Here is an 8,848-nt window from a genome sequence, read left to right as displayed (position 1 = left end):
GCTGCAACGCCTAGCCTGGGAACCTCCATGTGCCATGGGTGCGGACATAAAAAGTAGAAAAAAGACAAAAAAAAAAAAAAAAAAAAGAGGGATTCTCAAGTACCAAAGTCCTCTGTATCCCTTGGTATCCCACAGATGGCTGCTCCACAGGACAAGGGATCCTGAGTCGTTCCTTCTACCCTGAAACAGATCTTTGTTCCTCCCCATCAGACCCTAACCAGGCAGGAGCCTCTGGGTCCCTGGTCCTGCTGGTCCTGAGTCTGGCTCCACTGGCCATGGTCTGAGGATGGGAGAGGCAAGTTATTTGATCCCTGTGGCTATACCCTGGGGGGTATGCTCCGAGAAAGCCCTGGGGTCCCAAGGGGGCCAGCGATGCTCCAGGAGACCCACAAGGAGCTGCTGTGCTTTGGTCCTTGGGCTCAATAGCACTGTCTTCTGGGACCTGTGCCCCAGGGGAGGGACACAGCGACCTCGTATCCTCCATCTCTAGGCTGGGCTCTCCGGCTGGTGCTTCCTCCTCCCAGGGAGGGCCAGCCTGAAGCCTTTGCTGTGCTCGAGCTGCCAGTCAGCCACGGCCACATGACCTCTTTCCTGGAACCAGCCAGCCTCAGCCTTGCTGATCTAATCCTGAGCTTCTGAGCCCCAGGTCCCTGTCACATCCATCTTCAAGTGTCAGCCTGGGTGCTGGCCCCAGGTGCTACCTCCCCTCCCCTCCCAATTCCAGTGTGACTTACAGAAACCTCTGTCTGGCTAGGACCAGAGTAATGGAAATGTAATTGTGTTTTCGACTTGCTGTCGCTGCCACAGGCCCGGGATGGGGTTGGGAATACTCTGGGCAGGGTGGAGGTACTTTTCTGAAGAACAGAGATCAGAAAACAAGCAGAGGTATGGGGCAGAGTGGGGGGAAAGCCAGTAGTGACTGGGCTCTGGGCCCCGAAAAGGGGGTTCTCAGGGCTGACTCCAGCCAGGCCATGAAGGCCGCTGGGGTGTTTTGATTCTTGGGCTCAACAGAATTGGCCTCTGGAAGTTCCTGGCCATGTCCACTCCAGGGAAAAGAGAACTCATGTCCTCCATCTCCAGGCCACACACTTGGCTTTGTGTCCCTTCTCCTTGGGGAGGGCCAGCCCTCCTCCATGGTTTGAGTGGCTGTAAGGGGTCCAGCATCCACAGGAAAAACAAGGGGCCTGGGCCGAAGGCAGGCATCCCCTTGGCTTCACATGCTAAGGAGAATATTCAAGCCTGAAGCCAGAGCTGGAGGAAGGGGGCTGGAGGCAGCAGTCTTTGGTCTCTTCATGCACTATTTTTTTTTTTTTTTTTTTAAGGGCTGCACCTGCAGCACATGGAAGTTCCCAGGCTAGAAGTAGAATTGGAGCTAAACTGCCAGCCTATACCACAGCCACAGCAATGCAGGATCTGAGCCGAGTCTGTGAACTACACCACAGCTCATGGCAACGCTGGATCCTTGATCCACTGAGCAGAGCCGGGGATTGAACCCTCATCCTCATGGCTACCAGGCGGGTTCGTTTCTGTTGTGCCGCAATGGGAAATCCTCACACAATATTTTAAAAACAATTTAATATTTTTAGATGTCATGAATTCCCGTCATGGCTCAGCAGAAATGAATCTGACTAGTATCCATGAGGATGTAGGTTCAATCCCTGGCCTCACTCAGTGGGTCAAGGATCTGGCATTGCTGTGGCTGTGGTGTAGGCCCAGTGGCTACAGCTCTGATTTGACCCCTAGCCTGGGAACCTCCATACGCCACTGGTGCAGCCCTAAAAAAAAAAAAAAAAAAAAAAAAAAAAAAAAAAAATCAAAGTGATTTTCCTGGGAAGAATCAGGACTTTGCCAGACACCTTTATTCTTTTCTGTCATTTGGTATTATTTTTTGTTGTGCTTTGTTGGTTTGTTTCTATTTTTTAAAAAATCTTATTGGCATGTAGTTGACTTACAACGTTGTTTTAGTTTCAGATATACAGCAAAGTGAATCAGTTATATATATACAATATATCCATTTTTCCCTGTAGATTATTATAGAATATTGAGATTTCCCTGTACTCTACAGTATGTCCTTGTTAGCTATTTATTTCATTTAGCTTTTGGTTTCGTTTTGGGGGGCTTTTTATTTATTTTATACATAGTAGTGAGTGTATGTTAACCCCAATCTTCTATTTATCCCTCCCCCCACAGTTTCCCCTTTGATAACTATAAGTTGGCTTTTGAAAGCTATGGGTTTGTTTCTGTTGTATAAATAAGTTCTTCTTTATCATTTTTATTAGATTTCACATGCAAGTGCTATCATATGGTATTTGTCTTTCTCGGTATGAATTACTTAGTGTGATAATCTCTAGGTCCATCCATGTTACTGCAAATGGCATTATTTCATCCTTGCTTTATGGCTGAATAATAGTCTATTGTATATAGGTACCGTATCTTCTTTATCCACTCATCTGTCAATGGGCATTTAAGTGGCTTCCGTGTCTTGGCTGTTGTAAATAGTGCTGCAATGAACACTGGGGTGCATGTATCTTTTTGAATTATGGTTTTCTCCAGGTATATGCCCAGGAGTGGGATCGCTGGATCATATGGTAGTTCTATTTTTAATTTTTTTAAGGACTCTCTGTACTGTTCTCAACAGTGGTTGCACAAATTTACACTCCCACCAACAGTGCAGTAAGGTCATTTGGTGTTGTTCTTATTTTGAGTCATATATTGGTGCTAGAGGCTGCTAAAGATCTAAATCCTAAAACAATAAGTAACATTAGTAATAAACAATGATCATAGGAAATGTGTGCTCGTGCATTTATTTTTAAAACTTTTTTTTAATTAAAGTATAGTTGATTTACAATGTTGTGTCAACTCTTGCTGCATGGAGGTGCAGTTATTTCAACACAAGAACATACAAGGGAAGGAAGAGAAGGAGAGGCCTGATCTTCCTGAGAGGGGTGTGTGTGTGTGTGTGTGTGTATTTGTGTGTGTGTGTGTGTGTGTGTGTGTGTGTGTGTGTGTAGATTGAGGGTGAAGAATGGCTTAGCTATGACTTGGATCACCAGACACTTGAAGAAAATCTTTAATAGGACAGAGAAAAACCAAGATAAAAATGTTCCAGGAGTTCCTGTTGTGGCTCAGTGGGTTAAGAACCTGGTTCAGTGTCTGTGAAGGTGCAGGTTCCATCCCTGGCCACACTCAGTGGGTTAAGGATCAGGCATTGCTGTGAGCTGCAGCACCAGTCACAGGTGCAGCTCGGATCCAGTGTTGCTGTGGCTGTAGTGTAGGCTGGAAGCTGCAGCTCTGCCTCTACACCTAGCCTGGAAATTCCATATGCCTCAGGTACAACCCTGAAAAAAAAAAGTTCCAGAGGCAACTGGGGTGGGGTCTTGAAGGAAGAATAGGAGTTCACAGGTGGGTTTCAAATGAGATATGCTGGGCAGGAGTGGGAGAGGAAAAGTGGACAGGATTCCGGGCAGAGAGGACAGCCTGAGGGATGCCATGGCCAAAGGTCTATTCTGGGGCCACAGCACACGCTTGGCCTGAGGGTGCTCCCCTGAAGAGAAGCAATGAGAAATAGAAAGATGGATGGAGGGCTGACCTTGAGTCTAGGCTGAGGAGCTTGGACTCCATTCCAGAGGCAGTGGCATCTCTGTACGTGTGTAAGTGAGGGTGTGATATGGACAGATTGGCAGCCATACCCTCCCACTGAAACACATCGGAAGTGAATAAAAAGCACATTTTCCTTGTAAAGGATTCCAACCGCTCAGAATAAATAAGTGAAATCATTATTTTTAATTATGTAGAGTAGCTATGGATTCCTGTGTTAGAATATAACTATTGCAGCAAAGATTCCCCTCATGATAGTGACTTAGAAAGATGGATGTTTATTCTTCCCTGCAGGCCATCCAGGGCTGGCAGGGCAGCTCTACAATCATCAGGAAGCCCAAATTCTGCCAGGATAGAAGAATATCACAGTTTCGAGCAAGGTTCTGGTGCCAGATTGTCCAGGCTTAAATTATGGGTCTGCTGCTTATGAGCTGAGTGACCCTGGGCAGGCTACTTAACGTCTCTGTGCTTGGATTTCTTCATCTGTTAAATAGGGATAATATAGTTCCAGCCTGAGGGAAGGAGAATAATGCTCCCCCAAAGATGTCTACACCTTAATCCATAGGAACTGTGAATCTTCACTTGTGTAGCAGGAGAAGGACTTGGCAGAGTGATTATGCTAAGAATCTTGACGTGGGGATATTATCCAGGGTGGCCCCGGTTGGCCCAGTGTAATCACAAGGGTCCTTATAAGAGGGAGGCAGGAAATCAAAGTAGAAATAGGAGATGCAATAATGGAACAAGAAACTCCAGTGATGTGATGAAAAGACCAGTGGGCCAAGGAATTGCAGGTGGCCACTGGACCCTGAAAAAGGCAAGGAAACGGATTCCTCCCTGAGTCTCCAGAAGGAAGCAGCCCAGCCAACACATTGTTTTTAAGGCTTCTGACCTCCAGAACAGTAAGAGGGTATATTTGTTTTGTTTAAAACCATTGCTGTAATTTTTTACAGCAGCAACAGAAACTACACAACCTCATTAGATTAAATGAGTTAATACACACAAAGCACTTACAAAAGTGCCTGACACATAGTTTACAGGTAAGTGTTGGCTCGTATTTTTTTTTTTTCTGGTTTTTAAGGCTGCACCTGCGGCATATGGAGATTCCCAGGCGAGGGGTCGAACCAGAGCTACAACTGCCGGCCCACTCCATAGCCACAGCAACACTGAGTCCAAGCTATGTCTGCAACTTACACCACAGCTCATGCCAATGCTGGGCCCCTGAATGAGACCAGGGATCGAACCCGCATCCTAATGGATACTAGTCCTGTTCACTAACTGCTGAGCCATGAAGGGAAATCCTGCTAGTGTTTTTAATGGAAAAAACTCTTGGCCTGGTTGTGATAATGGTTGTACAACTATAAATATAATAAAATCCATTGAATTATTAAAAATAAAGACATCAATCTGCAAAAAAATATATATAATTCTATTTTGAAAATATTTTTGCCTCTAGTTGTTCCACAGAGGCTAATTCTTCAGTCACTTCAAACTTGGTATTTTCTCCTTGAATAAATAACAACTAAGTAGTACTGGCAGCATCTGTCAACTTATCCAGAGCCAAGGAAAGAACTTAAAATCATCTGCCTTGTTTTTTTGTTGTATTTATTTTTTTGTCCTTTTTTTTTTCTTTTAGGGTCATACCCACAGCATATGAAAGTTCCCAGGCTAGGGGTCAAATTAGAGCTACAGATGCTAGACTTCGCCACAGCCACAGCCACACAGGATCCAAGCCGAGCCTGTGACCTACACCACAGATCATGGCTAAGCCGGGTCCTTAACCCACTAAGCAAGGCCGGGGATCGAACCCGTGTCCTCATGGATGCTAATCAGGTTTGTTACCCCTGAGCCACAAAGGGATATCCCACCTGCCTTTTTTTTTTTTTTTTTTTTTTTTGGTCTTTTTGCCATTTCTAGGGCCGCTCCTGCGGCATATGGAGGTTCCCAGGCTAGGGGTTGAATTGGAGCTGTTGCTACTGGCCTGCACCAGAGCCACAGCAATGCCAGATCTGAGCCATGTCTGCAACCTACACCACAGCTCATCGCAACGCCAGATCCTTAACTCACTGAGCAAGGCCAGGGACCAAACCTGCAACCGCATGGTTCCTAGTTGGATTCATTAACTGCTGAGCCACGACAGGAACTCCTATCTGCCTTGTTTGTTAATTGACAGTTGGTGTTGCTCCATGTAAGATTTCATTTGAAAAACAGAGTTCCACAACAAAAGCTTAAAATCTAGAAAACAAAAAAAACCCCACAAAACTAACTCTTGGTCTGGGCCAGAGATGACCATCCTATGTTCCAGCTAGTAGAGGGTCATGTCACTTCTGTTACATCCCCTTGGCCTGAATTTGATCACCTGGTCACATGAGGCTACAAGGGAAGCTGAGGGATATAATTTTGCTCTGAGTGGCCATGTGCCCAGCTGAAATGTAAGGGTCCTGGAACTAAAGGAAGGAGAGGAGTTGGTTATTGATGAACTGATAGGGTCCTACTATGAAAAGTGAGAGGCTTAGGAGTTCCCATCAAGGCTCAGCGGTAATGAACCCCACGAGGACCCATGAGGACGTGGGTTTGATCCCTGGCTTCGCTCAGCAGCTTAAGGATCTGGCGTTGCTGTGAGCTGTGGTGTAGGTCGTAGATGTGGCTCAGATCCAGTGTTGCTGTGGCTGTGGTGTAGGTCGGCAGCTGCAGCTCTAATTCGATCCCTAGCCTGGGAACTTCCATATGCCAAGGTACAGCCCTAAAAAGACAAAGAAAGAAAGAGAGAGAGGGGGGGGGGGAGGAAGGAAGGAAGGAAGGAAGGAAGGGAGAGAGAGAGAAAGAAAGAAAGAGAGAGAGAGAGAAGTTTAGCAAAGTACCTCTTCCCCAGAGTTTGGATAGATAACCATTTTCCACCTCCTCTTTCTGAGCCCCTAATTTTATGCAGTATCTCTTGACTCTAGGCTGTGTAAGATGAGACATCCTTTCTCACTCTTGGCCTCCCCCTCTTCCTGCGAAGCCATTACATTTGCATCTGGTTCTGTACCCATAATTAAAATGCTCTGGTTTTGGGTGTTGTCTCTCTCTGAACTTCAAATTTGAAAAATCCGGAGTTTCTGTCATGGTGCAGTGGAAACAAATCCAACTAATAACCAGGAGGCTGTGAGTTCGATTCCTGGCTTCACTCAGTGGGTCAGGGATACGGTGTTGCTGTGAGCTGAGGTGTAGGTCACAGACACAGCCCGGATCCCACGTTGCTGTGGCTGTGGCACAGGCCGGCAGGTGTAATTCTGATTCGACCCCTGGCCTTGGGAACTTCCATCTTTAAAGCACCTTTCTCATAAATGGTCATATTTAGCAAATAAAACATAAGATCAGAAATAATTTTAATAGCAAAATCAGTAGGTTTATTTTTTTCCCTTAGGCTCTTTTGTATTTCATTTCATTTCATTTTTATCTTTCCTTTTAAAATTTCTTATTAGGAGTTCCTGCTGTGGTGCAGCAGAAATGAATCCAACTAGTATCCATGAGGATGTGGGTTCGATCCCTGGCCTCGCTCAGTGGGTTAAGGATCCGACATTGACGTGAGCTGTGGTGTAGGTTGCAGACGTGGCTTGGATCTGAAGTTGCTGTGGTGTAGGCCAGCAGCTGCGGTTCCGATTTAACCCCTAGCCTGGGAACTTCCATATGCCACAGGAGCAGCCCTAAAACACAATAAATAAATAAATAAGTACATAAAATTTAAACATAAATTTTTTACTAAAATACAGTTGATTTACAATATTGTGTTAGTTTCTGAGTGTTTCCTCCTCCAAGCAAGTTATACCCTCCATTTATCTCTTGGATGACCGTCAATCAAGTTTTCTAATTTTCTCCATAAAAATTTTGCACATCTTTTAGATTTATTCCTAAGTGCTTCAAAGTTTTATGTGCTTTTATAAATGGTACCTTTTAAAAATAGCATGTTCTGTTTGTTACTAGTATTTAGAAATGAGATGGCCGAACTGCCAAGAATGCGAAGGGCCTGGGATTTTGCCCTCCTCAGGCCCTCAGCTACCGCAGTGTCATGGATGCTGGCAGAGGACATGAGACTCCTGGGTCAGAGACAAAGGACTTTGTTACTTCATGTCTGAGCAAGCAGTTCCAATTGCTCCCCAAGTCCCGTAGGGACTACACAGACCAAGGATGCCTTTACATAACTGCTGAGGAACCCTGAGTTGAGGGGACCAAATGCCTGGTCTTTGCTGCAGGGGGAGACATTACCTTCATTATACTGGACAGTAAGCAAATCTACCTTCTGCTCTGGAGGAGACATTCACTCTATAGTTCAAAGACGGGGAGTTCCCGTCGTGGCTCAGCGGTTAGCAAACCCAACTAGCATCCATGAGGATGCAGGTTCAATCCCTGGCTTCTCTCAGTGGGTTAAGGATCCGGCATTGCCATGAGCTCTGGTGTAGGTTGCAGACAGGGCTCAGATCCTGAGTTGTGGGTGTAGGCTGGCAGCTACAGCTCTAATTGGACCCCTAGCCTGGGAACCTCCATATGCCACAGGTGCAGCCCTAAAAGACAAAAAGATAAACAAACAAACAAACAAAAAAAGATGGTTGACATACAAACATCCTTGAAGAGACTGTCCAGAAAAAGGCAGTTAATGCTTCTGTTTGCAAGTCATCTAAGAATGCATCAGATGCATGGAAAATTGCCTCCCAATACATTCGGTCCTTTTAAGAATTTGTCTGTAGGAATTCTTGGACTTTCTGTGTGGAAAATCCCATGATCTACAAACATATAATGACCATTTTGTTTCTTCCTTTTCAGTGGTTTATACCATTTTTTTCTTTTGCTTATTGTACAAGTTACAAGATCCATTACAGCTTTGCACAGAAAGAGGGAGAGGAACGTTCTTTTTAGGCTTGACTTTAAAGGGAATGCTTTTTAGTTCTTTAGCACGAAGTGGTATTTGTTCTGTAGGTTTTAGAACAAACAGTCGTGGGGTTCTGGTCGTGGTACAGTGGAAACGAACCTGACTAGTATCCATGAGGAGGCAGGTTCGATCCCTGGCCTCTCTCTGTGGGTTAACGATCCAGAGTTGCTATGAGCTGTGGTGTAGGTTGCAGACGTAGCTCAGATCTGGCATTGCTATGGCTGTGGTGTAGCTGTAGCTCCGACTGGACTCCTAGCCTGGAAACTTCCATACGCCACAGGTGCAGCCCTAAAAAGCAAAAAAAAAAAAAAAGAACAAGCAGCCATATGTTTGCAGGTTTTATCCTGT

This window comes from Sus scrofa, chromosome 6, assembly GCF_054392235.1.
Source record: "Sus scrofa isolate SSC_HxYL_T2T_F1_AM1 chromosome 6, Sscrofa_HxYL_maternal_Yorkshire_Landrace_v2.0, whole genome shotgun sequence".
Lineage (NCBI taxonomy): Eukaryota > Metazoa > Chordata > Mammalia > Artiodactyla > Suidae > Sus > Sus scrofa.
The sequence above is the reverse complement of the archived record's forward strand: the minus strand, read 5'-3'. Positions refer to the sequence as shown.